This window comes from Rhagoletis zephyria, unplaced genomic scaffold (assembly GCF_001687245.7).
Source record: "Rhagoletis zephyria isolate East Lansing unplaced genomic scaffold, Rhagoletis_zephyria_1.1 Rzeph_scaffold_00271, whole genome shotgun sequence".
Classification (NCBI taxonomy): Eukaryota; Metazoa; Arthropoda; class Insecta; order Diptera; family Tephritidae; genus Rhagoletis; species Rhagoletis zephyria.
In genome coordinates, this window is record NW_016157355.1 from 323,698 (window position 1) to 334,071 (window position 10,374).

A 10,374-nucleotide genomic window follows, 5' to 3' on the forward strand; every position below is an offset into this window, starting at 1 on the left:
AGATGAAGATGAAGATGAAGATGAAGATGAAGATAAAGATAAAGATGAAGATGAAGATGAAGATGAAGATGAAGATGAAGATGAAGATGAAGATGAAGATGAAGATGAAGATGAAGATGCTAATCTATTCATGTACATACATACATACATCTTATTCCTAAACTGCTGCTTAGCACGTTTCTTTAATTCACTATCAATATTAAAGCATACATTTAGGAGGCATTTCCGCCCCAACCATGTACATGTATGGCATTGGTATTGGTGTGACTTTTGAATTGATTTTTTCGCTCTATTTTAAACTAATTTGAAATTTTAAAAATTGCCTGCACATCAGCATCAAAATACCTTTCTAATGATATATAATTGTTTATACCTTAGAAGTACAGTTTAGCCGTAAAAGGGGTGTAAAGGAAACATGATTGCCTATTTATATAATTGATTAAAACACTGCACGGATACATTTGAGTCGCCCAACGAGACATTTGTTAGCAGCGCAATTACTTACTCTCTTTATCTCTCCATTCCATTCTCTTGTAGAGTGCGGGCAAACACAAACCGCTTGGAGTAAGCGAGAGTAAAAAACCGATCAATAGCAAGAAAAGTAGTATTTGCTTTGCAAGCGACAATTACATCGACTGAAAATATCCGCAAGCAGTGTACTGTGCTTGCGAGTGCTTGAGTATTTTCATAGAGCTGTTGATTTTTGGTATGTATTTGGGTTCTGCTAACTATGTGCTTATGCACACGTGTACATACATATGTATTTATATCAAAGATATTGTTGATGCTTGCCCTTACTACACAGTGATCGGAATTTAAAGAAAATATGTGTGGTAGAATCAGAAAAAAATGTTTTAGATTTCAAAAAAAATGTGGTAGATCTCAGGTTTTGGAGCAAACTTTGTACAAACATTGAAGAAATTCTGTAAGGTTTCACCTAAATTGCAAACTTTTTAATTGGACTCTAAAAAAAATTATTTTTAGTATAACAAAAAGCAAAATTGAAGTTGGTTAAAATTGCGTTGAGTTTTGGCAATTTTTTTCCTTGACAGTGTAAAGCAGGTTCCCTTCATATTAAGATATTTTTCGAACATATTTTAAAAGATTTCTGCAGCCTTGCGGAGTGCTGCCAGCTTTTCTTTTTATCACATAACAACAGCTAATTAGGATTTGCCGATTTTGACAATTCTCAAGTAAAAGTAACAACCCTCAGAAACCTTAGATGCACTTAAATTTGCTAATACTTTCACAAAAATCGCCGTTTTTAACATTTTCTCTTTTAATTATTTTTATAAATCATATATTTTGCAATTTAACACAATAAAACCACGTTTCTTGTCGAAAAAGTGACTACTGAGAAAATGTATTATTTTACAAATTATTTTATTCGGCTTAGTTTACTTTAACTTGAGAAATTTTTATCGTCGCCGGGAATGCGGAATCTTGTATTATATCTTTCTTGTTACCATATAGTACGGTTGCCAGACGTACTGATTTTATCAGTACAGTACTGATTTTTCAACTTTCGTACTGATTTTATTCATTCCTTCAATCAGTACGCTAATGTTGTTATAGTACGCATACGATAGGAGCACCAGTAAATGAAGGCGGCATGACACAATAGGGTGCACTATGGCTAGTCATGTCGGCTGGGCTGGGTTCTTGCCTTCACCACTGTTCCCTGCGCCATAGCAGAGAAAAGTCATGCCTGTCAAACATCCCAACGGACGGACACACAACAATTCAAAACTCAAAAAATTAAAAAAAAAATCCGTTACAGACAAAAAAGCTGGAAAAGAAACGTTAAATTAAATATTTAAAATAAACTGAAAGCAAAAGAAAAAAACCAACACTAAAACCCTGAAACAAAAGAAATTAACCAAAACAAAAAAACCTAAGGCCGAATATAAGGGCGCCACTGGTGGTGAGTTGACGCCCGGTGCTGGCCCACCCTCATCCATGGCTACCGTCGCACCCTAATGTTGATAGCCCCATTATCAAAGTCCCTACATGCCTACATGAGTCGAATCAGCATTCCCATTTTATATAACAAATTTATTTATAAAAATTCATTTTTCTTAACCTAATTCTTAAAACTAATTATATATCCTAATGCTAATATTCCTAAGTCTAAGGTAAGTATAAGCAAATGTAAAAAGGTATTTTGATCGTCTTATATGTCAAGTCCTATCACTAAAAAAATGTAAGTATGCTTATTAACTAATTAGGTAGTTGAATTTTAAGGCAATATTGTGGTAAGTATAATTAAGGCAGGTCAGGTAGGTACGTCTGTAATTCAAGGTGAGTAAAGTATGGTAAGTATGTCTGGTATGTAAGTCAGGTAAAAATGCGGGTAGGTAGGTCTGGTAGATAAATTTAATGACTTTAAGTCTAATTAAGGTAAGTGAGCTAAAGTAAGTATAAGTAAATTTTAGTTCCTATTCCTCCTAAAGTACTATATTTATTAGGGTTAATGTCGTTACAGATATTTAATAGATTTCCGTTTTATTTCCTCCTTTCTTTAAGGTTTATTATTATTGTTGTTTACGTTAAGTTCTTTAGTTATACATATAGTGTCCATTTTTCTGTTATTATACTTTAGATTTCTTTTTAAGTTTTTGTTAATTTAGTATTTTAGTCCCGTGTTATTCTTGTTTTTGTTTTTATTTACGTCAGTTTTAATTTAATTTGAGTAGTTTTATTATTATTTAATTTAAAGTGATTTTACTTTATTTAATTTGTCTTTGTTTAAGATGATTCCATTTAACTTTGATATAATGTAATTAGTATTTTTCATTTATATAGAATTCCCGGTGTATCTAAAAATTCGGGGTTATTAGTTCAAACGTGGTTATAAAAAAAAACTAAATTGAATAATTGAATTCAATAAATAAATGATTTATAATTTTTATATTTATATTTATTTCATTTAATTTTGTTTCACCATATTAACAATTTGTTTATTTAAAATTTGGTTTAAGTTAGCATAAGTAGTTAGTCCCTGTATAAGTACCTATTAGGTAGGTACCTAGCGTACATACCTGTATACATATATTTGGATGTGTGTGTATCGGAGATGCTCAACAACTATATGACTCGATTTTGTTTTGTTGATGCGCAAAACTACTCATTCAAAATAATTTTGTTATGTTTCAGAGCTAAATTTACGAAACAAAACTCAATCGTTAACTGTGAAACGAATTAAATCACCAAAAGTTGTTGTTGTATGCCATTGCCAGCTCACTGTTAATGCCTAACACCTAAAAGCATGCTACAAATTCAGCATTGACGATTGAATTTCTTTTCGTTAAAGGCCAATATAGAATTATTCTGATAATTACCTAAACGATAAAAAAAACTGAATCGTTTCAACAGTGCGCGGTGTTGTGCGCTATTGCGCTTTCGATGGACGTGCTGTTTTAGGTGCGCCTCTAGTGCGACTCCCGCGTTGCGCGTGATCTCGCGGTGTTGCACTCTGCTGCGGAACTTCCGCCTCGGGGGCGTTGCGTGCTGCAGCCCGTGGCTGCTACACTGTCGTTTCAGCTGCTATCTGCATGGGGTTAATGTTACATAGTTAATTAGCAAAAATACAAGGTATGACATTAGGGGCCAGTTTTTTCAGTGCACGCCGTGGTTTAGCCCGATNTGTTGCGTGCTGCAGCAGCAAAAGAAAAAAACCAACACTAAAACCCTGAAACAAAAGAAATTAACCAAAACAAAAAAACCTAAGGCCGAATATAAGGGCGCCACTGGTGGTGAGTTGACGCCCGGTGCTGGCCCACCCTCATCCATGGCTACCGTCGCACCCTAATGTTGATAGCCCCATTATCAAAGTCCCTACATGCCTACATGAGTCGAATCAGCNCCTCCGGTATGCGGGGTAATTATGGTGCAAGTATGGATGTATACTCCCATGCGTATAACTATAAACGCAATTGCTTTTCGTTGCTGGCTTTTAGTCTCAGGTTCCTTTGCCACTTGTACACCCAAATGCTGGCGAAGTAGTGCACGTGAATTGCCCCAGCGAAAGAAAGACTTATCGCACACTTTACACTTCACAGTATCGGTGTTATTGCGGAGCAGAGGAATATACCTTAATGCCTTTAAGGTGACATGCCCGAGTAAAACCCTTTTCACAAATTTTGCCAGCTTTCTATGATGGTATGCTGCTCGTTAGGTACTTTTAGCGAGTATGCCCTGCGCAAATCGCAATTGAAAATCGAGAAGGAGCAGTTACTTAGTTTAGTTTGCGCGTGTGGCATTCATAGCTCAATTGCCATTTGAACAATTATGCCCTATCTGGGCAATTGGTGTTTTAGCTCGAATTATTGCTAATTTTCTCATTGAAACATCACTTAACAACTCTATTTAATTTCACTTGACACTAATATTTTATTATTTTTTCCCCCTTTCAAAACAATACCTTAATCGCACCGACACAAGTTCCAAGTAATTTGACGTATTAATGGCCGACCAAAGCGTTGCCATCAGGTTTTTATACCCTTGCATTGCGGGAATATTCCATTTGGAATAATGACGGGTACTGCGTCATTTGGACTAGTTCCGCTACTCTTCCAAATGAAATTTGCCGCAGTGCAAGGAGGAATATAAAAAAAATCCGGGGTTGCCGTGACTCCTTTGCGAGTATTTTACTTGACTTAACCGCTTTAAAAAAAAAAATTAAAATTGCTAGTTTACAAATTTGACAGTTTTGTGGTGAATACAAACGTCAGAATTTTATCTAGCTCATGTGCTAGGTAAAATTTGACAGCTTCTAGGTGTAATCAGCCCTATCATGAGTTTCATTTTTTTCCGAACCGGTTCACTTTTTCAACTTTTGGTTTCCATGTATTTACTATGGGCGGACGAACAATTTTCGGGCGAAACTCAGGATAAAGAATGAAAAAGAAAAGAAAATGAAAAGAATGAAAATCAAACTGGAATCTGATAAAACAAAAGAACGTATATTACTTGCAAGTTATAAAATAGATGTACATTTAACAATTTCAGCAACACACAAAAGAGAGCATCTGCACAAGCGTGTGTGGGTTTTCCCAACTGTCAAAATTTTTCCTTGCGGTTGCCACAGCAAAACTCAGTTTATTCTTACACCCTGCCGAAAATGTTACCGATTACCACTGGCTCTATATCAGAATATTGATAATGTGCCGCCAGAACGCTTTAGTACCAGGAAAACGTAGCTGTCAAACTCCCAAGTCACCGCAATAGATGCCAAAATACAAGCCCTGATATATATTGCTCTCTATATTCTAACATATGTGTCAAGATATAAACTCCGTCCTGTGACGACGCCAGTTACAGACAGCTGTCACAACTATCACTAGCCTCCGCTGGAAAGCGCTTATTAACCGAAAATTCTACCTTCAACTCGACTGTCATTGATATTAATAATGATATCCTTATGAATCGCTTCTTGGTGAAATGCACCATTGGATTTCAAAGTAAGAAATAATATGACAGTTTACAAAAAAAGTAGGCAAACAGACCTGCAGGAGCTAGTGACAATCAGCGACAACTGTCCGCAAGGAACACAGCTATCGACAAAATGGCAGACCTTCCATGCGGCTTTAGCGTTGCCGTACACTCTAGAAAAAATATGAGATGGTGAAATTTCTGACATGCTACCGGGTACGCTATATGCCGAAGAATAAAGTATTTATATTTTGTGCGGCGAACAGTAACCCATAACAAACCTGCTTCACTTCACGGCTCGTTACAGAAGCGAACAGGAAAAAGGGTTAACTGTCTTCGAAAGGCGTCCACAAGAGAGTTAGGTGGTAAAATCACAAGAACGTGGGGCACAACTCACCCCTGAGATATAGAGTCTCAGAAAAAAAAGAAGTCTTTAGCCGGGCAAAAAAATAACACCCCGTAGTTACGTCAGGTGGCGGTTAGGGTTCGTCCGACTCAGTATTGGTAATCTAATAAGTTAAGGTTGATGTTACGAAAATACCGAAGTCAACGCATTTACTATATTCCGCGTCAGTGTTCGCTTGTAATGCCGGGTGGACTCGTTATTATGCAGCCGATCTCTGAAACCATAAGCCTACTGATCTGGTTGATACTGAGTCGGACTCCTAACATTCTTGCATTTGTAGAACAATGAATTTTATGATTTAAAAGGTTCAATCAGGGGTTTCAGTACGTCAGGGTGGATTTCGTAATTCTGGTAGAAAAAAAAAATTAAATAAAAGTTAGGTCAGAGTTTGCCTAGCATACTCGACTTGGAACTCAATCCCGGTTGTGACTATATATGGGTTGAATTAGCGTTCTTTTCGAAATGCTTGAGTCAGAATTAAACCGAGTAAACTCTGGGAAAATTTCAAGTCCGGTGTTGCGGTGGTTCTCTATTGTTTTAGGCCAGAGAAGCCTACCCTTCAAAGTGGCAAACTTAGTCGGTCTTAACACCCTGTCCCCCACTAGTTCAACACCGCTAAGAAGAACACAGGGACACAGACACTGAAAAGGACACTTGGCCGCGAGTTTATAGCCGCCCGGCGGCTGGGAAAAACGTGTATATATTTATTTTGTTTCCTATTCATTATGGCTTTGCGGCCCAAGAGACATTTTCTTAAAGGAGAACTCGTCAAAACTCCGAAAGGCATTAGACATTTTGATAAGGAGAACTCGTCAAAACTCCGAAAGGCATTAGCCATTTTGATAAGGAGAACTCGTCAAAACTCCTAAAAGACTATCCTAATGGGAGTGCGGATTGTCAGGCAGTTCATGACTCCCGATGGGAGCGCGCGTGAACGTCCTAGATGCTCGGGGAGGATACTGGGCGGTTTGTCGCCGACCGCCAAAGCGCCCAGTGAAAAGGATAGTAAGAGAAAAAAAGATACTCTATTCACATTCGTTGGCTAGAGTTAGCCACCCCCCAATTGCCGAACTTAGTCGGTATTCACAGTACGGCCCCTCCGCTAGGCCAGTAGCTCGTTTCTGTTCCGATTCTCTACCTGCGCGAATTCATATATGAACTCGCCGCCTTGTTCTCTACTGCTAAGGAGTAGTAATGAATGACGTATATTCTCTCCCAGCAGAGAAATTATCGGTAGGGAAGAGTTACAGAAGCGAGTTACAGCCCTACATGACTTAGCTTCGAGGAAAAGCCATGCAAAGTTGGACCCCGGGCACTCTGCGAGCGGTCAAGGTTTTACCCTATCGCTAAGTTTAATATTGGAAAAATGTGTATATACAGGGTGTCCCAGAAGTAACGTGCCAAACTTTAGGGGAAGGTAGGTGGGGGGGTGAGCTCACTGATAAACAAAAAATTTTCAGGTAAAAGTGTCACCGTTTTTGAAATATTTACATTTTTCCGAATTTAAAAAAAAATCGTGCCTTTTCATGTGTTTTCCTTAACTGCAACTACAAACCGGGCAATACTTAGTAAATTTTTTATGTAAAATACTTCCAGATAGTTGCCTCTCCATACTCAAATGCAATGTAGTTAAAATATATTAAGGAACCATCATAAAATTAGGACTATTTCTGGATTTTTAACTTTTTGATATTTTCTTCCCCAACTTTGACTATCTCGGGTGAAAAAAAAATGTACTGAGCTATAACTTTACATTACATAAAAAAATTGCTCATTTAATAAAGATTTCAGAAAGGTGCCACACTTACTGTTTTGAAAAAAAAAAAAAAAGTTATAGCCGCTTTTGTGGGTAAAGGACTGAGACACGCTAGAATGTATTTAATAGATTTAAATTGAATTTGCTCTTGTTACCGTCAAATGACATGCTAAATAGTACAAAGGTACATAATTACTTGCTTCTGACATTATTTTATGTTACTTACCGGAATTCGGACTAGAGTCTATAACAAGGGCTATATCTATCAATATTTTGTGTGAAGGATGGGTTCACGTGAAATAAGATATACATGAGTTGTTTGAAGAAAAATTTATTCATTTATTGATAAAATATGCTCAAATTGGCGACCTTCTACTCTAATACAAGCTCGGCACCTTTTAAGAAAAGACGCTTTTAGAGATCTTAAACTCAATTGGGCTATCTCAGCAGCAGCTCCATTTATTTGTTCCCGCAAATGCTCTTCGTTTTGAATTGTTTTTGAATAAATTTTGTCCTTAAGACAGCCCCAGTAAAAAAAATCTAATGGATTCAGGTCTGGCGATCGAGCGGGCCACGTGATTGGCCCGTATCGTCCAATCCATCGGCGAGGATAAGTTTCGTCTAAATGAGCTCTTACTTCACGCCCGTAGTGAGCAGGGCACCCGTCATTTTGCAGCCATAGTCTTCGCCGCAGGTTTAAGGGTACATCTTCCAAAAGAGTTGGAAGCCGTTCCTGAAGGAACTCTAAATAACTGTGAGAGTTGAGCGTTGGCGGCAGTTCCACAGGTCCCAATATCTGACAATTAAAAATACCGCACCATAAATTTATTTTGTACCGGTACTGCGAACGATCTTCTCTCATTTCGTGAGGATTGTCTATCTGCCAACTGTGAAGGTTATGTAAATTAAAATAACCATCACGTTTGCATGATGATTCATCGCTCCAAATTATTTTATTAAAAAAGTTGGGGTCTGATTCATGCATTCGCAACATTTCACGGCAAAATCTAACCCTCGACAGGTAATCTCTTTCCTGTAGAGCCTGAACACGTTGAATGTGGTAGGGATGAAATCGATGGTCTTTTAAAGCTTTGTGAACTGTAGTTTTTGGTATTCCCGTCCGTCTTTCCATCATTCTCACTGAAGTCGATGGACCTAGTTCCACTTCCTCTAACACAGCTTCAACATCTACCGTTGCAGGACGTCCTGTTTCGCCGCCACGCCTTCCAGGTATGCGACCTTAAAAAAGTGAAAAATGATAGTTAACAAGCAAGCAAACAAGAAAGGTGTAAAAATCACTTACCTTCATATATTTCTCTATGGGTCCGGGCGAATACTTCACGACCCGGATGTCGACGATTGGGGTATCGCTCTGCATAGAGTCTTTGAGCAGCTCTGGCATTACAGCAAGCTTCACCGTAAATTAGGTGAATATCCGCATATTCATGCGACGTATACTGCGTGTTCTCTGTCATAGTATTAATAACACAATGTTCGAAGGGTCCAATTTCACAAAATCCACTTTCACTAATTCCGGTAAGTAACACAAAATAATGTCAGGAGCAGGTAATAATGTACCTTTGTACTATTTAGCATGTCATTTGACGGTAACAAGAGCAAATTCAATTTAAATCTATTAAATACATTCTAGCGTGTCTCAGTCCTTTACCCACAAAAGCGGCTATAACTTTTTTTTTCTATTCAAAACAGTAAGTGTGGCACCTTTCTGAAATCTTTATTAAATGAGCAATTTTTTTATGTAATGTAAAGTTATAGCTCAGTACATTTTTTTTCACCCGAGATAGTCAAAGTTGGGGAAGAAAATATCAAAAAGTTAAAAATCCAGAAATAGTCCTAATTTTATGATGGTTCCTTAATATATTTTAACTACATTGCATTTGAGTATGGAGAGGCAACTATCTGGAAGTATTTTACATAAAAAATTTACTAAGTATTGCCCGGTTTGTAGTTGCAGTTAAAGAAAACACATGAAAAGGCACGATTTTTTTTTAATTCGAAAAAATGTAGATATTTCAAAAACAGTGACACTTTTACCTGAAAATTTTTTGTTTATCAAGGAGCTCACCCCCCCACCTACCTTCCCCTAAAGTTTGGCACGTTACTTCTGGGACACCCTGTATATAAACTTGAGAAAAAACGTGATTATTAAATTTTTGGAAAAATTACTTTGCTTTCGGATCGCTTCCGTGACAAATGACATTGTCACGGCCGGATTTCAGATGCATGGAACCTACCGATCGGCTTGCCATTCAAGTCCTCTAAATCGTGAAAAGCAAGCGGAATACTTCTTGTCCTTCCCGGTAATTCACAACCCGCGCGCGTTTGTTGTACGTGTTCGCTGCTCTGTCTTGCGCTAGCTCAAGGTTCCTTCGTATGTGTACGCGGATGTTTGTTAGCTTATCAGCTCTGCTTGTAATCGGGACTTCGTCTTGTCTTAGGCTACAAAGTTTGTCCAGGATGTTATAGGCTGACGCATGTTTTATCATATTTTGTCTAAATAACGCGTAGTAAGGCGAGCGCTGTATCAACGTATGGTAATCGCTTCTTAAAACCGACAGAATTTCGGGAATATGTTTGTCCCAGTCCATGTGATCTAGTTTGTCTTTCAGGAATATTCTAACTTTCGAATCAATCTCTCTGTTCACGGGTTCAGAGGCGTTAGCCTGCGGTGAGTATAACCTCGTCTTAATGTGAACAACCCCATAGTTTTCAAAAAACTGATGCATCTCCTTCGAAATGAATTGCTTCCCGTTATCAC